The sequence below is a fragment of the Elephantulus edwardii genome, unplaced genomic scaffold (assembly GCF_000299155.1).
Source record: "Elephantulus edwardii isolate Elephantulus edwardi_28Jun2011 unplaced genomic scaffold, EleEdw1.0 scaffold00062, whole genome shotgun sequence".
NCBI classification, from domain to species: Eukaryota; Metazoa; Chordata; class Mammalia; order Macroscelidea; family Macroscelididae; genus Elephantulus; species Elephantulus edwardii.
In genome coordinates, this window is record NW_006399812.1 from 15,520,816 (window position 1) to 15,544,300 (window position 23,485).

A 23,485-nucleotide genomic window follows, 5' to 3' on the forward strand; every position below is an offset into this window, starting at 1 on the left:
CCACTCACCCCTCCATCCATCCACTCACCCCTCCATCCTCCCACTCACCCCCTCCATCCACCCAACCCTCCATCCATCCACTCACCCCTCCATCCACCCACTCACCCCTCCATCCACTCAACCATCCCTATACTATTCACCCACCCATCCTCTCTTCTACCCATCCTTCTGTCCACTCATCCATCCATCTATTCACTCACCCATCTATCTATTCATCCGCCCCATCCTCCCATCCATCAATCCATCCATCTCATCCATCCATCCATCTCTGAGGAGGTCTGTTTTGTTCACTATAGTATTCCCCAGAGTGCCTGGAACGTAAGATTTTGGGTAAATTTCAGTTGAGCACATATAAATAAATGGCTGCATGGAAATAGCACAGCCTACAATTTACTAAACTGGTTCCACACTGGTAAGTACTTAGGTTGTTTTCACCTATGGCTGTGTGTCTCTCCACTGTCTTCAGTGAATTCCTGCATGTAGACTTTTTTGGGCTGTCATGTTCTATCCAATGGACCCCAGAAGGGATCCCAAGTCCTAAGGCTTTTCAGGATCCAAAGGGTGTACCCTAATGTCCATGGACCACAAATCTGACAGACAAAACAAAAGTATTTTATTTCACCGAATATCTAGCAAGCTTGAGCAATTTCACCTTGTTTATCACCTTGGATTTCTTGCTTTCTGAATTGCCTCTTCATTCTTTAAAAGTCTGAAAATTCATTTTTTTCTCATTGATCCTTAAAAGATTTATATATGAAAGATGCTAGATAGTAGTTTTTTTGTTTTTTTTTTTATAGAAGAATGATTTATTAGAATAGATAGTAGTTTTAACTTTTATGTATGTAGCAGAATTTTCTTTGTTGCCCTTTAATTTTCTTTATGGCAGATTTAGACAAGTAATTTACATTTTTATTGGTCAGATCGACTGTCCCCCTTTCCCCCCTTTTATGATTTCTTCTCTTGGTATCATGCTTGAGTCCTTTTCTCTGTCCCTGTGATTATACACTCTCTATAGTCTTCTGTGGGTTTTCAGGTTTAATATTTACTTGATACAACAACCAGCTAGAATTTACTTTGATGTAGGTCTGGGGGCAGAGTTTTCATTTTACTTTCTTGCATTAATTTCCCTCACACACTGGAAACAATTTCTGTTCGAAGATGTATCTTTTCCACACCAGCATTGGTCTGGAAATAGTCGCTCGGCAGAAACCTTCTACCTCCCTCCCTGTGGCTTCAGAGAACATGTTTCCATGGCCCCCGTCACCCCCTCTGGTCCTTCAGCAGCTGGTCTGTTCTGGCCTTCTCTGCCTGTTCTGTGGATTCTAGGAGGGACAGGGCACATGCGACACACACTGTCCACAAGGGCAGGACAGCACTGCCAGTAACAACACACAGGGGAAAGAAACTCGGAGCCTGTTGCATAGATACATCGATCTGTGAGAACAAATCCATTTGGGGGCTGAGACACTGGATCAAGTGATAAGAGTGCCTTTGGGCTATGGTTCTGGAGAAGAGTATTGAGCATACCATGGGCTGCCACAAAAACAAACAGGTCTCTCCTGGAGAGGGTGCATCCAAGTTGCTCCTTGGAGACAAGGATTTTGAAGCTCCATCTCATATGAATTTGGGTATGTTATAAGGAGGGACTAGTCCTTGGGGAAGGACAATACGCTCTGGAAACAGTGAAAGGACAGTGCAGGAGAGGAAGACGCTGGATGAGATGTATTCAGACAGTGGCTGTGGCAACGGGGCCAAGTGTGTCAGTGATGGTGAGATTGGGCCAGGTTCAGAGCCAATGTTCATAGGGTCATTATGGGTTGTAGTGGACCTGATGGCACATAACCACCACCACCACCACTGACCATTCACTGGCATCATGTCTGTTCCACCTCATGGCAACCCTCCGTCAAGTTTCCTAGGATGTAAATCTTAACAGGAGAAGATAGCTTCATCTTTTTTCCTGGTTGGTGGGTTTAGAACTGATGACCATTTGGTTAGCAGCCCAACACTTTAGCTACTATGCCACCTGGGCTCCTTTGACAGGCATTGGGAAATGTTACGTAAAAAGAAGGATTTAGTTTGTCAAGTGTTCTCTGCTTTGTCCTGGGATAAACGTCTACCCACATGTTACCCAATCCTGTTGGATAATAACTCCTTTCTTGGCCCTAACAGAGCCCCCTTTTAGGAAAAGGTCACCAGCCACCACATGGATAATACCAGGAAGCTTGCACCATGACAAGGAAGCAAAAAGGCTCTACGGGGTGGAAGGAGACACTTTTTTGTTCCACACACCTAAGGGGTATTTTCTCTACAAGGACCATAGGGAGCCCTTCCTGAACCTCCTCCTCCTCCCTGGCTTCGAGTGAGGGACAAAAGGAAGACCAAGTATCCAGAGGCACTTGGGAGATATGTTCTATGAGCTGGACTTTCCCAAAGTATGCTAAGAGTTCCGAAATTACACAATCTAGCACATAGAGAAATATTCCATGTTATGCATTTTCTTCAAACACCATCTTCTATTTATGGCAAATTTACTGGGTTTTCATTCATGCCAGGAACAGAAAGTTCTCTTTTAGAATATACTTACAGGGGAAAATAAGTTAATTTAAAAACAACCATTAAGCAAGTATCAGTTCAGGTGGAAGAAGCTGTGGTGCTTCGTCAGTAGGGAGCTGGACGGCTCAAAGGTGGCGCCTCTGGAGTCGACCAGCAGCTGACCAGGAGAAAGATGGACACCCTCCCCCAGCTGATTAACAGCCTGCAAAAACCCACTGGAGGGTCAGCTACGGGTCGGTTCCAACACACTGGCAATGAGTCAAACACAGGTCGGACGAGGAGTTAGCAGAAATCAAAAGGGCGACAAATGCATAGCTGAAGCTAGGGAACGATGTTTTAGGCATCTTTGAAGAAGAATGAGTTTACGGTTGTAGGAATAAGAATGACACGGGAAATCTGGCCAGAAGCTCCCCATGTTGGAAGACAACAGCATCTGCTGGTCTTTGTAAAACAGATGGTGGCATGAGTTAAAACACATGTATCCCAAGTCCTCTCCTGTGTCCAAAGCTACTCCTTTTCCAGCTCAGCAGCCTCAGAGCACCAGGCCAATGTGGAGCCCTGGACAGAAGACCAAATGGGCCCCTCTCCCTCATCATTTTGGCTGGACGTGCTGAGGGCTCTCAAGGAATAAGTTCACTCTCAGCAAAACTGGCCATCTGCTGGCACCTCACCAAGGGGCTTTTCCTCCTACAGGTCATTAGACAAAGCCTAGTCATTGTGGAGACACGTGGTCCCCTATCCAAACTGAGTAGGGGGCGGAGAGCTCAGTCTGCCATGATGATCCCCACTCCATCAACCCCCCCTGCGGGATGAAAGAAACAGCAGAAACTCTCCACTAAACTTAACGCATAGCCAAGGCTCACAGCCTCACATACTGCAATCTCTCATTCCAGGGAAAGACTGCTTTGCCTTTTTTTAAAAAAAAATAAAAATTGAGGTGAACAGAACATAATATAAAATGAACCATTTAGGTGAACCATTCAGTACACTGCAAATGTCATCCAGCTGTCACCTCTGTGTAGTTCCAACATTTTCCTCAGCCCAGAAGGAACCACCACCCTCATTAGTAGGCACTGTTCGTGGCTCCCTCCCCCTAGTCCACAGCAACCACCAAGCTGCTCTCTGTTTCCATAGTCACCTCTTCTGGATGTCTGAGACAAATGGAATCGTACAGTATGTCAATTTTGATGTCTGGTTTCCTTTACCTAGCATAGATTTTACCTTTCCCAAGGAGTGGCATCCACTTCCTAAACAACATGCCTCTGGAAACTCTATGAACTTTGATAAATGATGAGTTATAGAAAGGCTTCAGGCCTTTTGTTCATAGGGTTGCTATGAGTTATCTTTGACTCAATGGCAATCAACAACAAGGTTAATCACTATTCTAGTATGTATTTTCTCCTTCCCTGCCAGAATAATACCCCAATGCATAGACAGAGTGCATTCTGTCCACCCATATGGCCAGTGAAAGGCGTTTGGGTGTGTCCACCTTCAGGCCACTGTGAAGAGAGCTGTAATGAGCATGTGTAATTGTGCATTGGTCGGGGGCTCTGTTTTAACTCTTTGGGAGAGTGGTATTGCGTGGATATGTCTTTGTGTTTTATTTTGTTTTAACTCTCTGGGGAATTTTGCTTTGCTTTTAATAGTCCAGTACTATTTTATTTCAAAGTCTCCAATTCCTTTTTAAGCCTTACAATTGTACAGTATTTCACACATGTGCTGTTTCAGACAGAACTTGTGATACACACAGCACACAGTACAGTGAAATTCAAAGTAGGTCTAAATTAGACTCTATTTTTACTTTAAACTCCATTTCTTTCCCATTAGATTTGTTTCTGCTTTTCACAAGTAGGTGGTTTCTTAGAAAGGAGCCTGGATGGTGTAGCACATTGGGCTGGTAGGTGAAAGGTTGGCAGTTTGAATCCACCAAGGACTCAGAGGGAGAGCAACAGGCCGTGTCCTCAGGCAAAGATTTACAGCCTTAGAAACCTGACGGAGGGGAGCCAGGAGACAGAAACAGTGTATGGCAGTTGGGTTTGGGTTTTTGGCCTTGGATGTATGTACTGGTAAACTGTTCTGTTCCTCAATAAACCTGTTCATGCTTTCACAGAATGCAGGGTCTTTTATTCGAAATCATTTTGGGTGGCAGAACTGTGCCTTTTCAAAGGTATGTTTCTGCTGCAGCTGCGAAGGAGTCGCGGATCTAGTGCCAGTCGTGGGTCTGGTGCCAGCCGAGCTGTCTGAACGCGCTACCTCTGCCTCTCGAGTCTGAGTTCTGCTAGCTTTGTGTCATAGTTTTCAGACCTTTACTGGGGGATCTGATTGGGTTTTCGTTTTTCTCGCAATATTATCCTGACACTCTCTGCTAATTTTTCTAGTCATTTCCAAAGAATCTCAAAGTCTATAAGCTGCAAACTCTGTGAGCAAGAAACGAGCAATTAAAAGCCTTTTGCACACTCACTACTACCTAAAAGGCTCCCGTGAGTGGATAAATCAATGCAGAAGAAGGGACGGAGCATTAAGACTATTTGTTGTTTGCAAGACACACAACAAACACACTGATTAAATGAACACTGCTCAAAGTCCCTCAGCACACTCCAGCAGCTATTTTATTTCTGCTTTGAGTCTGACTCTTAGTTCTAAATGCTGTCCTTCAAAATGGGCAATTTAAGAGTTTCTCTCAGCAACTCCTGCTTTACCACATGAACTTTGATTCGAACATCTGCTTGGTTTTTTCCAGCTGGCACCCCGTTATTAAGAACCACCTGAGAAGTCAGCAGCCATTTTGGGGTTCTTGTCTAAACTGGTGTTTCTGTACAGTAATTATAAAAACCCCCAATTCAACAAGCACAATAGGTTGTCTGGTTTGACCATCTTGATGTTTCTAACAGACATCAGGATAGTGAAATTGCTCCTGTAGGGCCTGCTTCTAACTAAACACAAGAGCAAGCTGTAATGGCTCACATTCCTGCTGCCCCAGCACCTCTTCTCCCTGTCATTATTCTCTACCAGTTTATATTCCTGGTAATATTGCTCTCTGAACTTCCCTTCTTTCTTAAAGAACCAACAAAAGATCAATTAGCTGAATATACCGATAATGCTTTCCCTTAAACGTCTTTTAAAATAAGATACTCAGAGGAAGATCAAGATATCTCACAGGTCCCATTTTCTCCCTGGTCTAAAGTAGGACTTTGGCCTATAGTAAAGTGCTTAACTAAACTCCTACGAGAATCTTCCAAAGTTTGCAGAGGGTCAGAATATTAACAGAAACTTATGAACCTGGGCTATTAGACATATCAATAATACATATAGGCTCAGGGGAAGGCCAGTTATGGATGAAAATAGGGAAAGAGACATCTAGAAAAATCTTTAATTATAAAATCTAATGCCTCCAGCACCGAACTTTTAGAAAAACCGAGCACTGTAGGTAAAATCCTCTTAGGGACAATCTCTAAAGCTTTGCCTCAGAAAACAGACTGGATAAAAATGCCAAAGTTGCTACAGAAAAGCAGGAAATGTTTCTAGTTTTGCAGATTAGTTGGTGAAAGCTCTTAGAGGGCACCCTGAATTAAAAAGTACTGAAATCAGAATGGAAACAGCATTTAATGTAATGTTACATCCTCAACTACCCTGCATTCATTTATCACAACAGAACAGACTGGGAAATTATTCCCATTAATGAATCAACTCACTGGGCTTTTTAAACTAGACCAGACTACAGAATAAAACAAAAGGTAAACTAAACACAATAAATTAATGTAACTGGCATTATAGCACCTGCAAGGTGCAGCCAACTCTTATTCCAAAACTAAACTGGGCATCTGTCACTATGGTAAGAAACCTGGCCATCAGAAAACGACTGCAATAAATAGGCAAACATAAAAGAGCTGACGACACCTTAACAGAATGTCCTTCAGCCTCACACAGAAGGAAGAGGCTCCAGAGAAACAAACGGGGTTTGCCCACAATGTCCTTAAACTCACAAGGAGTCTAATAGGAACAGAAAACTTTGCAAATTTTTTGTTGGTACTGAAGACATCTTATCTTGCTTAAATGTACATCTTTAAAAAAAAATCAAAAACAATCAAACCCTTCCAAGAATAATGGGGGTTACTAATCAAGAAAAAACACTGGTATACCTCCAACCCATTCAGTATGCCTTGTGCTTACAGATATTTTACAACATTTTGTCCTTGGTACTGAGTCTCCTGTCCATTTGTTAGGCTGAGATCTCTTATCCAAATGGACTTCTCATTTCCAATTCTAAAGAAATCTACAATTGCCTCAACCTTCTGTTAAGTAACTAGGACATATCATTTCTGTGCAGGGGATTTCTACTGACACCCAATGAAAGGAGGTCCTCTTCACGATCCCTCTGGGGCAGCTTTACTTTGTCATATAAGGTCACTGACTTACAACAATAGATTTAGCTACTTTTTGGTTTTTTTTAATTCTTGAGACTTATAAACAATTACTTAGGTTCCTCGGGCTTCATGTCTTTTGGAATTTTTACTTCTAATTTCTCATTCTTAGCCCAACCCCTATAAAACATTTCAATGTCTCTAAACCAGATTCTTTTAAAATTACACCTGAAAATTAGAGGTCCATGAATAAACTAAAGGAAGTTCTAAGAAACACTGCTGCCCTATACCAACGAAGAAGTTTATCTTTTGCTTTTCAAAGAGAGCAGCAAACTGGGGGGAAGGGGGATAAAGAAAAAAGTACAACAGTGAATGAATGAAAATCCCAAATCCCTGTAAATGTTCTTAAAATTGATAAAATAAAATTTAAAAAAAATAAAAAAAAAAAAGAAACAGCTGCCCTGGGGTTTCCTGACTCCAGGACTAAGGAACCGGTTTACATGTTTACTTGCCCCAGGCTGGATCTGCTGTACTTAGCCCACCCTGATGCAGCCCTCTCCACCAGTCAGCTCGTTTCCTATGAAGTTCTCCTTCTGGCTGCATCTAATATTAGATTATATTCTGTGGTTTATCAGAGAAATCCTGCCACCCTTCTCCCCAAAAATGATGACGAAAATCACCCTGTGTACAACTGCTCAGACACTACAACATCCCAAAGAATCGGAAAGAAGTTCCTTTATAGAATCCCATTTTGATTATGTTTGTAGATATGGCCCTTATTTAAACTTTGATGATGCTCTTAGCTCTCATTATCAGACTGGAGTTGCCATCAAAAGTTCTCCTGAAATCCTGGGAAGCCAAGTCTTTCCCAGGTCTATGTCCATTCAACAAGCTGAACTAATTGCCCTTACCAGAACCTCTAAATTAGCCTTAGAGAAGTCCATAATTATTTATATGGATTCTAAACATATGAGAGCTCTGGTAGCCTAGTGACAAGAAGCTGCACTGCAATCTCAAAGGCACACGGTTCAAGGTCACCAGCTGCTCAGTGGGAGAAGGATGCACAGTCTCTTTCTGTGAGATTAACTGCCTCTGCAAACCCAGCTGTGGACTGGTTCCAACTCTATGGTTTTAGAATTGTACATCATTACAGTGTATTATGGAAACAGATGTTTCTAACCTCCAAAGGTCAAACTACTATGAAAATGGAACTCTAGAGGCCAACCTTAGAGGTGCTTTGCTATTCTCCACTGAAACTGTTCTTATGAAAATACCGGTTAATACAGGCAGGCTGTGGTCTTTGCAATTACTTGCTCTGTATCAGAGAGCTGGACAATAACTAAGGATGACAGGTGTGGTGTTAGAGAAGAGTGTTGAACATACTGTGGACTGCCAGGAGAACAAACAAGCCTATCCTGAAGACGGTGAAACCAAATTGTTCTTTGGAGGCAAGGATTTTGAAGTTCCATCTCACAGACTTTGGGCATGTGCCCAGGAGGGATCTGTCCTTGGAGAAAAATACCATGCTTGGAAGGGTGGAGGGACAGCTCAGGAGAGGAAGACCAGAGATGGAATGAATCAGTGACTGGAGAAATGGGAGTAGGTCTATTTGAGATGATGAGATTGGCTCAGGAGAGGGCAGGGTTCAGAGCTAATGTACACAGGGGTCGCTATGAGTTGCAGGTGGCTCGAAGACAACAGACAACCTACAAGCCTTCCTAAACAGAACAAATCAGACCAGCAGTCCAACAGAGGGTTTCCCAAATGTCATTATTTTGTTAATAGAAAAGGGAGTCTTTTCATTCAACTCTCCATCCCTAGTTATTGTCAATCTTAATCCTGCATCTTCCCTCACTATACAAGAGTTGTATATTTTGAAAAGCCAAACTTTTGGAGAAGATGATTTAATACCCTTTTAGAAAGTCAAACTGTTTCTCTAAAGTGGTCCTATCTATAACACTCACCCTGTGAACAGCTGCCTCACCCTGAAGATGAAGCTTAAAAGCATGGCTAGATGAAGGTAAAGCACATTTCTCAATCATTTAATAGACTGATGGCATACAACTCTAGAATGTCCAGCTAAAGTACTCACAAAAGAAAGAACACTCTGACTTAAGTGAATGTGATCAGTGTGCATTATCAGTGGCTTTATTAAAGAGGGAGGTGTGCATAAGCAAACCACTAAACCTAAAGCATGTGGCATAACTAAACCGGCTGACCCATTTTACTTTAGACTTCCCCCCTCTTAGCCTTATTTCTGCTTTTTATCTAAAGCTGGACTCTTGCAAAGTTTTAGCTGTCCCTACTTAAACATTGAGTGTGGGGGCTAGGAATATGACCAGGCTGCATCAGAAAACCTACTGTATACTCCCTTTTTTATGTAAAATTTGGTTTTTGGAGAGAATGCTTACATGCTAAGCCTCCTGTAAAATTAATTTTGTAAACCACTTATCCAGGCTAGAACCATCCACATTCTCACAACTTTGTAAGTGACTGACTTCACAAAGCTCTGTAAATATCAGCCAATCAGTTGCCATTAGTTGCTGATATTTCTATATTTTAACAATCCTGTGGCTCCAGGTCCCCAGGGAATATGGTGTTCTCCAATGTGCACTGTTTAGATTGACTATTATGGAACAGAATTCCCAAGTCATGATTTTACATGATTTCAAACCTCATTTTATGACAATATCATTTTAGATCCACGCCTTTTTTAGTTAGTATTCTGAAATACAGTCTCACCATCACTCCGGCTCTGAATCCCCAGCTCTGGGCAAGCCTCTGTAGCCCCATCCTTTTTTCTGAATCTGTGAACCCATAGCTGGGATAAGCCTATTCTAACTCATCTTCATGGTCATATGTTAACAGTTTATCTCCCAACTGCTCTCCAATCAAGGTTATGAAGGGAAAGGTGGAAAAGCAGCCATTGTGCAAGGCAGGTCCAGCTGGGCACATAAAGTAGGTAAGGACTGAATCTAAGAAGCCATTAGCCAGGTAATTCGAAGGAGGGGGAGGACAGAGGTCAGGGCAGAGCAGAAAGCCATGGTCCCCAGTAGGAGGATCCCTGGTCATTGGGAAAAACTAGGCACTGTGGACTCCTGACCAGGTGAGGACTACACTGTACAATACGTCTCCTTTTCGAGAAGGTTCTTTAACAGTACTCCAGAACCACAGTCCAGGCCTAAGCAAAAGCCTCAGTGGAAGGAGGCCAAGAGCAGCGTCTTCTATGATTAAGCCTGGGTGAGTCTCTGGTGTAAACAGCCCTTTTCTTCCCTGTGCGTGGCTGGTTTTCGTGGCAGCACATTGCCTGTTAAGTCTTAACTGCTGAAACTCTTCTTCTAATGAGCCTTCCTATTCCCCACTCACGACTCCAAACGTTATTTTAGTCACACTCTGCTGAAGGAACAACAGGAATGCTATTTATCACTTTGAAAGTCTTTATCCACTTAAGATGATAAATGGGGGTTGTGCTGACACTCCCCCTATAGAAAGATCAACCCTGAAAAGAGGAGGTGCGGTTACCGGGAACGCTTTGCAAGCAGGGATGAGGATAAATGGGGGGAGGGGGAAGTCCCAGCTTGACCTAACTAAGTGGTGCCTTCCAGCATGATGCAGCATGCATGCACCCCACGGGGACTCACTACCCGGCTTCTGACACAGTTCAGAATGTCAAGGACCCTTACCCCAACGAGTTCAATGTGCTCAAGGAGCAGGCACCTTCCAGGGCCTCAGCACCCTCTCACAACAGGGCCGAGGGGAGGTGCAGATGCCATGACACCCACTCATTCTCTGCCCCCAACCTGCCTGGGATGCCTGCCCTGGGCCCACTACGAAGGAGTGAGGACAGAGGGCCTAACTCTGGACCCTGCACCTTTTCCTTCTTGATGTCTCAGAGACATGGGGAAGGTTCCTAAAAGCATTTCTCCAGCTGAAGGATGTGAGAAACAGCCCCTTGCTTTTAAATACTGTGCAACTTAAACCTATTTATCAATTGCTAATTAATAAGGCCTAAACCCTCTGACGACAGGATGATTAAACTGTTTTTTAAATAATCCATTTTTAATTAAAATGCTAGCTTCTCTTGGTTTCTGCATATATTCAAAGGGAAGTTTTAACAGATGTCCTGTTTTTAAATACACATAATTAAAAAAACTGCATGCTTCCAATCATATCTTAATTACTCTTTGCCTATCAACGCAAAGTTAGATCTTCTTTCTCTGTGGTGCTAACGAGGGGTCCTGGTGGGTCAGTGGTTGGAAAGAACCCAGCTGCTAACCACGGAGATGGCAGTTCGAACCCACAAGTCACTCCCTGGGAGGAAAATGAGGCAGTTTCTCTCATAAAGATTTACAGCCTTGCAAATTCTTCAGGGCAGTTCTACTGTCTAAGAGAGTCACTAAGAGTCGGGTCGATTAAAAAACAGTGGGTTTGGTTTGATTGTATGGTAATAACAGTAACACTGCTCAGTGAAATCAACAGGCAACTAGCAGGAATTCTTTCATGCCTGAAATCCTATTTCAGCAATCTGTGTTACAGCGAGAGTACTTGAAGGAGATCTATCTCCCCTGAGGTGTTGATGGAATCAAGGTGAACACCTGTCCAGAGGCTCTCTCACTGGCCCCTGGTGGAGGTGCGGCTATAAGATGAGGGGGTCTAGGTTCCCCCATCTTATTTAGCTATGGGGCAGGAAAGTTCTTTAACTTCACCTCTCTCCACCTTGCAAACACACTGAATGCACATCACTAGTAATCAAAGAAGTACAACTAAAGATGAGGTATTACTTGTCCCAGATCTTGGGTAAATAGGAGTAAGCATAAAAACCACCCACTTGAGGACTGAGTGGAAAAGTGGGCACTTGTGAGGCTGTGTCCAGTAGGTGGCAGAGAGCATGACTTCTTCTGGAGTGAGAGCATCTGGCCCTTTCAGACCCATCTGTCCACCCGGGTATCTTGAGCAAGCTCCTTCAAGCCCTGCTCTCTGCAGCTGGAGTGGGGAGGAGGCTATGGCTACCTCACAGAATCAAATGAGAAAATCCTTGTGAAGTCCACAGGGTGAGTTCAGCAGACAGTGACGCCATTCACAACTGCGATGGGAAGACAGCTTTTCTCAAGGGCAGTGGCCCTGAGTCTTGGAATTTCCCCCAGCACTTCGGTTGGCAGGAATTTGTACTGAAACACTCAAGAAGCAATCTAGAACCAGTTATCACAGCGTTATGCTGCACAGGTGAGGACTAACTCGTTCAATGCACTTCGGCGGGGCCAGCGGAGTGAGCAGTGCACCTCGGTACACAGGTTATGGAAAGGTTCTCACGTCACATTGAAGAAGAAGACAGACACTGCCTCACACAATCCCTCCAGATCACATTCCATCTGTCTGTGCCCTCGGAGAGATCCAGAGGATATCTGTCAAAGCAACAGGGATTAGCGAACTTCTACATCACAGTGTTTCTGACATGTCTTGTAGGTGACATTTGGTGCGGACTGAATTTCCTATCAGCATACATATCACCTTTTTTTGCAAACCTAAAGATATTTTCATTTTGAAAACACTTTTGGGTAGAAATGAAAGCTCCTTATTTGAGCCCACTTCCCCCGGACGCCCCTGCTCCTGCTGGCCTCCATCTGAGGAGTCCCCGGGAGACTCACAATCTAAGAATACACCTAGAAGCTGCCACAAGGGGTCGCACCTGCACACCATCTGCCACCCACACAAAGCACTTTGAAAAACCTTCAGCCTGGCTTCAGGGATCATAATTGTATTTCTATTTTCTGCATCATTTTTGGTTGGCAAATTCTTAAAATGAGGCATCCAGGTCAGGAAAAGACAGCCAGTGGAGCTCATCCAATGTCCCATCCAACATCTCAGGCCTCTCCCGGAGGCCACCACTGGACGCGCACACCCCACGTTTGACATGTAGAGAAATCCTCCAGAGAAGGGGACCGAAGATAGAGCACAGATTTCCCCTTAGCCCTTGCCCTGGGCAAGTCATTTACAATCCGAACTGTTTTTCCTTAGTTATCTCCCTCAGTTACCTATGTTTTGTCACTCTGGCATAAATACTTTAAAGACGGGGCACCATCCATGGAGACTTTTCTCCCAGTTTGCCCTGACTTCACTGTGGAGGCATCTCCCAGTATGGACCCACTTCTCCCCTATCTCCCCACTTCATAATCATAGTTGGAAGACTGAACTCAAAGTGACCAACACCAGCCTAAGGGATATAGGAGCCCTTTAGAGGCTGAGGCTAAGCGGAGACTCTGCTACAGTAAGGGTAGTGCTTCTCAGATGGAACAGGATCCCCCACCCCTCCGTCCAAACCCCATCACACCAGTTCAGAGCCTAACTGTAGGCATGGTGCTTTGGTGTGGGGTTTGGAGAACACAAAACACAAAGAATACTGCCCAGCCCTGCTTCAAAAGCTCTACTGTCTGTCTTCTCGAGATTCAGGTTCTTTGACAAAATCTGCGTGAGGAGGTATGTCTTCAGCAGCGTGAGCTGGGATATGTCAGACTGGCTAGAAAAACAGTTCCCCTGGCCGCCCACCATCATGCATGCACACACGAGTGCTTTCACTCAGTGGAACTCTTAAAAGAGTGTTCCACCCTGGGACACAAGGACAGTGGGGCTCCCATTCCAGGGGACGGCAGCACTTGCCACTCTAAAGAGCTGAAATCAGAAGCAAATTGGCCCCTGGTGGAATGGCTGGCAAAACCCCAGCAAGCTTTCCCGTGAGTGGAGGGAAACTGCCTGGGAGGATTATGCCATTCTACTCCAGCGATCCCGCTACTGTCAATGGACCTGGCAGGTACACAGCAAATTACCTAGAACATATAAAGCAACGTGCTCACGAAATCCCCCTGGATGGAGAACTCTGATTCAGCAAACAGCTCAGATTGGAATGGATTTCCATTCAGAGCTTTGAAAATCCCCCAAATTAAATGTACTGCTGCATGGTAAAGGCGTGAAGGTTGATACACAAATAGCTTTGGTGGGGCTCCTGGGCTCCCCACTTGGCCTGGAGACGGCTGCCCTAGCCCACCCAAACCACTCACTGAGACCTCGCTGGCATACCCTCCAACAGTGGCTGGGCCGCAGGGACGGGGTCCCTTCTCACCTTGGAAGACATTTTGGGGAAACAACTTCACCCACTAAGCAGCTCGTGCACAAGTCAGTGGTCCTCAAGACCCCAGCAGCTGGACAGTCACTTGCATATCACCCTCACTGGTTCCAAACCACGTGGCTCCACCATTGTCCTGGGCCATCCTTGGCCTGGGGTATAGAAGGTGCTTGGGGACTCCTCAAAGCTCCAGCCTCCCCAGATTCTACACCAACCAGGGGAGCTATTTCTTTACGAAACTTCTAAAATCAGGTTGCTGGCTTGCATCTCTGCCAGCCTCCTCCTCCAGTGAGCAGTGTGTTCTCCTTTTAACTCAAGAGCAGGGGGCGGCCCCTCCCTGCGAAGGGGGCAGTTCCATGTCACAAACACGCATGCTGACTAGGGCCCTTGAGACCTTCTTAGAATAACAATGACCATTGTCTACCTCCAGGGGACTTCACTAATTTATAAGGCAATCTTAATAATAACTATATATTAATTTTGCACCCCTCTTTACCTATTTCAGTTGGCTATAAACTGTTAAAAATTAGGTAATATATTACAATAGGCTTCTGGGGACTTTTTATTAACTAATGCCTCATATTTAAAAACCTTTCTGTCAAACGAGAAGCATTAAGCAGCAATGTCCCCTTTATAATTGCTTCTAATAGACTCAATATTCAGGTCCTGGCCTTAACAGATAGCCCAGGCGGTACTTTACCAAATTGCATTTAACTTTCCATTTTCTTTCTGTCACTCTGAACGCACACCAATGATCATTGCACCGTGTTGGCCGGCCACTCCCGAGGCGCCTGGGGATCCATACGTTATCAGGACCGGACAGGACAAGAGAAATGTGGCAGTGTTCTGCCTGACCACCACTCCAGCCATCCTGCTTTTCAACAGTTTGCTATTTCCTTTTTGCAAAGCTAGTGACTGAAATATAACTTACATTCAGTAAAGTGTACACATCTCTGGACCTGCCGTTGAATCCTGTCAAGTCAGAACCGACCCTCAGCTGACCCTCGGAGGCAGTAAATCGCACAGGAGGAGACTGCCATCCTCCTCCCATGGAGCAGGGAGCAGGTTAGAACCACACGCCTTTTGGGAGAGCAGCCCAGCCCCCTAGCACTAGGCCACTGGGGCTCCCTCCTCTGGTGCCCAGCTTGATGGAGTTTCACTTGCACACCGGACTCCACCTCCCAGACTGACACAGAACATCACCCCGCTGCTCTCTTCTTGTCCAGCAACAGAGACTAGCCGGGCCTGCTCGAGAGCTTCATTTAAACAGAAGGCCATGGTAAGTGTCCCTCTGCGTCCGGATTCCTGTATGCCATGTTACCTTCAGGAGCGTCATCCACTGTGCTGTGTGGCAACGGCTTGTTCCTTTTCACAGCTCCACACGCGTGTCCACAGTACGAACACGCCGCAGCTGGTTCCTTCTGCTCGGATGAGGTTATGGTTCTCCTTCGTCGGAGGCGATGCCAAGTGCACACACACAATGTTCTTCCCTGTGTCCTTTGTGACCTGCCGCCCACCAAGAGGAACCACAAGGCCACAAGGCGAGTGTGAATGCCATGCTCAGGTGAGGCAGAGGCTGCCAGCATTTTCCCACAGATGCTGTTGTAGCCATTTCTCTTTCAACTGTAGTTAGAATAGATGTAACGCTGACAGTTCGACAACTTTTACCTGCACTATTGAGTGACACTGCTTCCATTCATCATGCTGTTCTATCTTATTAAAAAACTTGAACTTAAGCTCACTGCTGTCAGTCAGAACTGACTCCTGGCTGACCCTCCAGTGGGAAGCTGTAAATCGCATGGGAGGAGACTGCCCTTCTTTCTCCTGCACAGCCACTGTGGATTTGAACCATTTGAGAGGTGCTGCCTATGGGGTAGCAGCGGAACTCCCCCTTCGGCCTATGCCACCAGAGCTCCCTCTATCATTACCACTATCCTTTCCCAAATAATCCCACTACCACTAGCCAAAATTCAGGGCCTCCTAAACAACTGTTTTATTCTTGCCTCTGACAACCTTAACTAAATTTTGGTCTCACAGCCACCTTCCATTGGGTTTCCAAGGCTCTAAGTCTTTAAAGGAGTAGAATGCTCATCTTTCTCCCTTGCAGTGGCTGGTGGATTTGAAATGATGCTCTTCCTATTGTTATGTGCCACCGCGTCACTTACGATTCATAGTGACACTATATACAGCAGCTCTGAAGCCGGCCCTGTCCTGAGCCAGTCTGATTGCTTCCAACATACCAACTCCTATTGCCCCAGTTACTGTATCAATTAATTTCATCTGGAGTCTACCTCACCTGCAATGTTCTCCTCCCTTCCAAGCATGATGTCCTTTTCCAAGGACAGATCCCTCTTGGCCATGTGCCCAAAGTATGTGAGACAGAGCTTCAAAATCCAAGCCTTCAAGGAGGTATTTGGTTTCACTCTTTCTAAGACAGACCTATTTGTTTTCTTGGCAGTCCATGGTATGTTCAAGACTCTCCTCCAGCACCATAACTCAAAGGCATCAATTCTTCTGTCATCCTTAGTCATTGTCCAGCTTTCTGATGCATAGCAAGTAACTGTGAAGACCATGGCCTAAATCAAGAGCACCTTAGTCTCTAGGCTGATATCGTTGCTTTTCAGCACTCTGGAGAGGTCCCTGACAACAGATCTTCTTTTTCTTGTTTTAATCAATTAAAATAATTTTACATTTCAGATAATCTGAATTTTGGCTTTGAAAATTTTTTCTTTTTAACTTTTTAAAAATTATTATTTTAACAAAAGCTTACAGAAAAGTTGGATTTTCATTCATTCATTGTTGCACATTTTCCTCCCTAGGCTCCCCTCCAGTTTGATATAGATAGATAGATAGATAGATAGATAGATAGATAGATAGATAGATAGATAGATATAGATATATATATTTACTCATTGTTGTATAATTTCCTCCCTCCCCCCACCCCAGTACACTTGGCTATGCTTATTCTGGACTGTTGTCATAAAAAATGCCTAATCATCTACTCCTTTTAAACAGTTCGTTCTTTCATGTCTTCCAATGTAGTGCTCATTATTTTTCTTTTTCCTTAAGTTTCCCTCCAGCCCTCATGTCAGTCCTGTTTTATAACAGTGGCGTTATGCAGTATTTGTCTTTTTGTGACTGAGATATTTCACTCAGCATAATGTCCTCCAGGGTTACCCAGGTTGTGTAATATTTTATAAGTTAGTTTTTCAGTGCTGCATAGTAATCCATTGTGTGAGTATACCAAAATTTTTCTGTCCCTTCATTTGATGATAAAAGCAGATTTTCCCAGTGCAATTCTTCTTTCAATTTCTCGGTTACTGGTGAAAAGAGTGTTAATTGTGGACTCAACCAAGCTGTAACTGTAATTGTTCAATCTCTGCTCCATCTATCATGGTGCTGCCAATTCCCAGTGGTTAGAATCTGTTAGTGGTGAGACTTTCTGTTTGTAGCTGGACACATTATGCACTGTACTACCAGGTACATTTGCCTATTTCATCTTGATAAGATCACACAATACTTGTCCATTTTGTTTGACTTATTTCCCTCAGTGTAATGTTTTTAAGGTTCACTCATGTTGTGTGGAATACTATGATATTAGTGTAAAGCTGGCCTTTTTTAGCCATTACCTTAGCCCCCTCTGGTCTTCAGCTTCCTTAACTACAGACACATGGTCTAGCAAATCATCAATAGCTGTTGGACTAGGATAAGAGAAAGAGTGCTTCCCACACTGCTAGACTTGTGGCAGGCAAGACTTGAGGGAGATGGTGCAAGAACCTGTTGAGAGAGAGCCTGGTGATGGTGGTGAAGAGACTGTGGCATTGTTGTGGAGAAATTGTGGCAAGGTGTGACTTGAGGCTTTTCACATTTGCACTGGGCACAGTTAAAGGTTTTGCTATTCTTGCCGGATGCTTGAAGGAGAAGCTGACCTATAAATGACCTAAGGCAAACCTTGCTGGATGACTGAAGAAACCAGCAGCTTCTTGAATTTGTGTTGCTGAACTGAATCAGGAATTTTACTAAACCTTGAGTTACATTGTAAGATATTCTTTGCCTTCTCCACTCTCCAACTTATTACCCTAATAAACCTCATTCTTGGTACCACAATCATGAATCTGTGAGTCATCAATGAATAAATGAACCTCTTCCTGCTAGAGGCACCATGGGGGTGGGCTATGGGCTCTTCATCTGCTTTCTGCTATGGAGCACTGAGGGGCTGTGCCATTCTCACTCCCTCTGGACCTTTCAGAGAGATGCTCACAGCCCTGTGCCCCATGTCCCATTTTCTGCATTGATTGGGTCTTCATTTTTCTTTCTTGTACTCAGGGCATACTGTTAGGCAGGACCAGTCCTTGGAGACAGACATCATGCTTGGAAAGGGGGGTCAGTGTAAGAGAGGAAGACCCTTGACAAGATGGATTGATACAGTAACTGTAGCAATGGGCTCAAGAGTGTCAAAGATGGTGACAATGGCACTAGACAGAGCAGGATTAAGACTCGCTGTTCATAAGGCTGCTATGAAACAGTCAACTTGATGGCACCTAGCAATAAAAACAATAACTATGCCATGGTAAGGATGAATCACACCGTGTTTTTCCATCATCTACAGATGGACACTTGAATCTGCTCCCCCCACCAAAGGGAAGAAATTTTCCAGTCTATCAACACTTTATGAACCTAGAAGCTTCAATTTGAGTGAGTACAAAACAACATTGCTCCTCACCAGCCTGGGGGAACTTGACTTCCCCCCCAAGTCACACCTACCCCAAGTGGCGGTGATGAGAGAGCTGGTCTATCCTAAGCCCCAGGAAACTATAGAGTAACCTATGTTTCTGAGGAATGGGGAGATGCAGACTGAGTATAAGGCCTCCTCACACTCAGAGGTCTCTCTACACATGGGTCAAGCATAAATGGAGACCTTACTAAAGGCAAAGGAGAGGGATGGAAAACATAAGCCCACTCAATCAACGAGGTGGGGCCAAGAATCCACTGGGAGTCAAAAAGTGCCATGAAGTAGGACGGATTTGTTGGCGAGGACCTGTGGCTGGAACAGGAATTTGAGGGAAGAGGTGGGATGGAGGCAGCAGAGCCTCCTTGGGCACAGGGGAGTCCAGGGGCGGGTGAGGTGACAGCTCCTCGTTAGCCCGAGCTTCCAGGAGGAGAGAGGAAGACCAGCTGCCAGGGCTGCCACAAAGCCAGGGGAGCCTTTGTTTTCAAGTCCAAATTCGCAGGCCCCTTGGCTGGGCCAGTGTCTGATCCCAATTCAAAACCACAGAGGACACTTGTGTGCGCGACAAAGAGGAGCCTCAGCTGGGAGAGCCTGGAGGGCCTGGAAAATTGAGGTCCCCAGAAGCCAGTTTTAGAAGTTTATGAATAATAAATGTAATTAAAGTGATGGAAAACAGAATGTGAAAGGCAAGCTGAGGCCCTGGGTAGGTGACTCACCAGGTCACCCCCCTGTCGTTTCTCAATGCTCAGTTCCCTGAGAATGGACGGGTGGTCAGGGGGCTGAGGCGGGCTCCCTGCTATAGCCCAGTACAAAGAACTACCAGGGCCCACCCAGGCATCGTTGGGGGTACAAAGACTCTCAGAAGCAACCCTCTTGTTCAGTCCTGGGCAGGGCTCTTTAGCGTCAGGATCCTTGGCCTGTACAACATCTTTTTCAGGCCTCAGTTCTCCACTCTGGAAAATGGGACGAATGATCATACTTGACCTGGACACTGTCATATAAACTCTGTGTGAAAAGCAGATGTTTTTATGAGGTTCAGAATCTATGAGGAATGCAGTGAAACCCTCATACCTGACTTCAACTCAATACTTTTGAGTTGGAACAGACTCATAGCTGAGCTTCCTTTGGGTTTCTGAAGCTGTAAACTGCATGGGAGGAAACTGCCAATCTTTCTCCTGTGGACCCACTGGGGGATTTGAACTATCAAAGAGGCATTGTCTTAGGGTGAGCAGTTCAACTCCCTAAGGACTACACTGATTGTAGTCGTTATTGTCATTCGATGACTATGGCTCATAGGGACCCTGTGTATAGCAGCTCTGAACTCTGCCCTATCCGTGCCATCCTCGCTGTCTCCCACACACTCCCATGTGATCCCCAGCTTGGCCACAGGCACAGCCCCACTCAGGCACTCATCCTATTCTCAGACTGGTGTGTATGTCAGTGTCCCCTCAGACTCGGAGCACCTCTTCTTAATGCCTTGGCTGGGGTGCAAATCAGTCATTCAAAATCCGTGGGGGAAGTCGGAGCAGATATGGCAGCAGAAGGCTGATCTCTAGGGAGCAGTTAAGAAGAATGAAGGTTTGAGCTGGAAGAAGAGATGAAGGATTAAGCATGAAAAGCCCCCGTGTGGGATTCAGGCAGCTGTTTTGGGTTTAGGGGAAGAATAGAGGGGGCAAGAAAGAGGCAAAGGGTTATAAAGATGACAGGAAAGGGGAAGGGGAGAAGAGGTAAGATAGGGTAAGGAGAAGAGGAGAACAGGAGGAGAAAGGGAAGGAAAATGGTAGGAGGAGGGGAAGAGGGAGAGGAGAAGCAGAGGAGGAGGGGAAATGAGGTGAGAAAGCAGAGAGGGGAAGGGGGGTCCCCAGTGGGCACGCTTCCCTGGCTGAGTTGTCTTCTACAGGTGACCCCAACCTCCTAACCAAGGTGCTCCTGCCTGGCTAAGCCTGGCCATCTGAGGGCTCCCGTTTCTACAGCTGAGGAGCCACACTCTCCATCACGTCACCACAAGCCCAGCATCTCTAGGACAGGCCACACTACCAGCTGAAGATTCAGACCCACTTAAGAGGTACTCTCCGTCAGCTGAGATGGGCAGAGCCTTGCCAAGAAGGTTCTCTCACTTACTACAAATTGCACTTTATGGGAAAATCAATGTTATTGCCTCCTTGATCTTCCCACACTTGTTGCTCCCCTAACGGGATTGCTCCACTGGGCTGCAGGCCAGAACGAGCCCCACCTCCACCTGTGCCTCATCCTTGCACCCCACAGGAACCTACTGGGAAAGCCCCTCACCCCAGCAATGGGGGTACCTGGGCGGCCCTTAGGTCTCATTCATCAGGTCAAATGGTCTCACACCTATGACGTGCCCAGCCAGGGAGCACTGTGTGCCCAGGATAATGCAGGCAGGCCCAGGCTCGCAGCGCACAGCCAGGCGCATGAACTGAGATGACAGTGCTAAGTCCATGGAAGCAGCATTTCAAGAAACCAAACAACATATCACGGTGAGCAAAACTTTTTTAAAAGTGACAATGCCACTTTGATGATGATATCATGTGCCTGACCCAAATCACGGCCTCTCCAATCACCTCACAGGCATGCAAGACCTGGACAAAAACAGGAAGCACCCAAACTGCAGTGCTGATGACAGACACTGACTGCATGTGCACGGCCAAGGACAACTCAGGCTTAGACGAAACACAACCAGAGTGCACCTTCACAGCAAGAATGACAAAACTATGGCCACATCCTCAAGCAAGGCCGCTCAAGGGAAGAGGGGATCACAGTAAAGCGGGAGGTGAGTGAAGACGAAAGACCTCGCTGAGATGGACTGGCTGATACCACAGCCCTGGCCTCAATCACAGCCAAAGACCGGGAAGAGGGTGCGTCACCTTCTGTCCTACTGACGGTCCCCATGGTTCTGAGCCACGCCGATGGCAACTTACAACAAGCTGCACGGTCAGCAACAGAGAGACCAAGTGCCAGGCAGATACAGCTATGGTGACGGGACTTGTAGGAAGACTGCACGGAGCAGAGCGGGGAGATCTTTGACAGAGAGGAAGAGCAAGAGGAAATCCAAGATGGGTAGTGATATAGGGCACTTAATATAGGAGGGGGGGACAGAGAACCCCACAAGCTGATCTCTCCAAGAACACTACCTAAGAACAGACATTGCTGCCTGTTTCACTCCTGCTCCGGGTCCAATCCCTCTCAGTGCTAATTTCTCAAGGAACCATTTTTTTGGAGGGCAGGGGGAGTTGGTTTTTTGTTTTGTTTTTTTAACAATAGCTTCATTACTGACCAGCATCAACTGGTCACCAAGTCCATGAACTTGTCTGCTTGTCTCTAGGTCAGCCACTTTTCTCTGTCCCCATGTATTTGGCAGGGACCACCTACATCAATAAAGAAATGCCAATTTTTAGCAGCCGCCTGAGATGCAAAAGCTTCAGATGGATTTTCCGCTGGCAAACGGGGTGACTGGAGGAGCAGTTATTAACGGCCATCAGAGACACCGGGGCAGGCCCGGGAGACAGTGCTCCAGATTTAGATGGGATTAAGTAGATACTGTAGTCACCAGGCCTCATAGCATCATAAATAACGCTAAAATTTTTTGACCACGGTTGAACTCTCTGCTGTCACAATCGTTTAGGTCACAACGTGTAGGATGTTTTATAGGAAAATGACAAATCTCTTTCCCAACTGCTAAGTACATAGAGCCCATCAGAATAAATCCAACAAATTGTCCAGTACAGGGATAAGTGAGACGGAGAGAGAGAGAGTGGGGGGGGGGGGACGACAAAGAGAGAGTGTGTGTGTGCACGTGCGCATGCATGCGTGCGCACACACACGGGAGAGAGAGAATGATAGAAAAAGAGACAGACAGACATAACAGGGACAGTGATTTCCAAAGGCAGACTGTGTGACGTGGGTACTGGTTTCATGGACCCCCAACTCCTTCCAGTCATGCTCCCACTCAGTAAGATATGGGGTTAATCAGCTTACAGCTGAAATGAAGAAGGGAGAAAAGGCCATCTCAACAATACAGAACGAAGAGTGCAGTGAATTATCTAACAGTGATATATGGGAAGTCCATGAATGCAGTGGGTGATTATCCCAGTTGGCTGTAACCTACAACAAATCCCACTCACTGGCCCACTGCCCAGACACAAGCCCCAAGGAAAGATGCAAATGAAGCTCCTCAGAGTGCCAGCGAGCCAGGGCAGAATCACAATGGGCTGGCCATGGGGTACTGGGTTTCTCACAAGACACCCATCTAGAGTGGAGGGGAAAAGACCCATTGACTGGTTCACAGGGCCTTGGAAGGTCACTCCACTACCACAGGGCCTACACAGAGCCAGCATGTTACAATTCTACCACAGCTCAGAGCTCTGGACCAGGATGGCTGGGCTGATTTCTCTCCTGGTCCAGCCTCCTCAATCCCTGGCTGCTAGAAGGCAGCCTAACCCCAACACTGTGTCTCTCTGGTGGTGCAGCTCTGAGGAAGAAAGATGAATGATTGTCTCCTGTGCAATTTAAAGCCTCAAAAACCTAGACACTTCCAACTCCACAGCAATTCATGAGTAATATTGTTATGTACTGTCTAGTCTGAAACAACTCATTGCTAAGCCGGCAGTAATATTGTTATGTACAGAACCATCTCATAACTGACCCTTCAGGGTTTTCAGAGGCAGTAAATTGCACGGGAGGAGATTGTCCATCTTTCTCCTG

At 45.7% G+C, this 23,485-nt stretch overlaps 1 protein-coding gene across 1 annotated transcript in view; it reads right to left on the reverse strand.

Annotated features, from left to right (window-relative positions):
• PEPD (peptidase D) overlaps positions 1–23,485 on the reverse strand; it is a 161,167-nt gene that overhangs the window by 38,812 nt on the left and 98,870 nt on the right. The window lies entirely within an intron of this gene.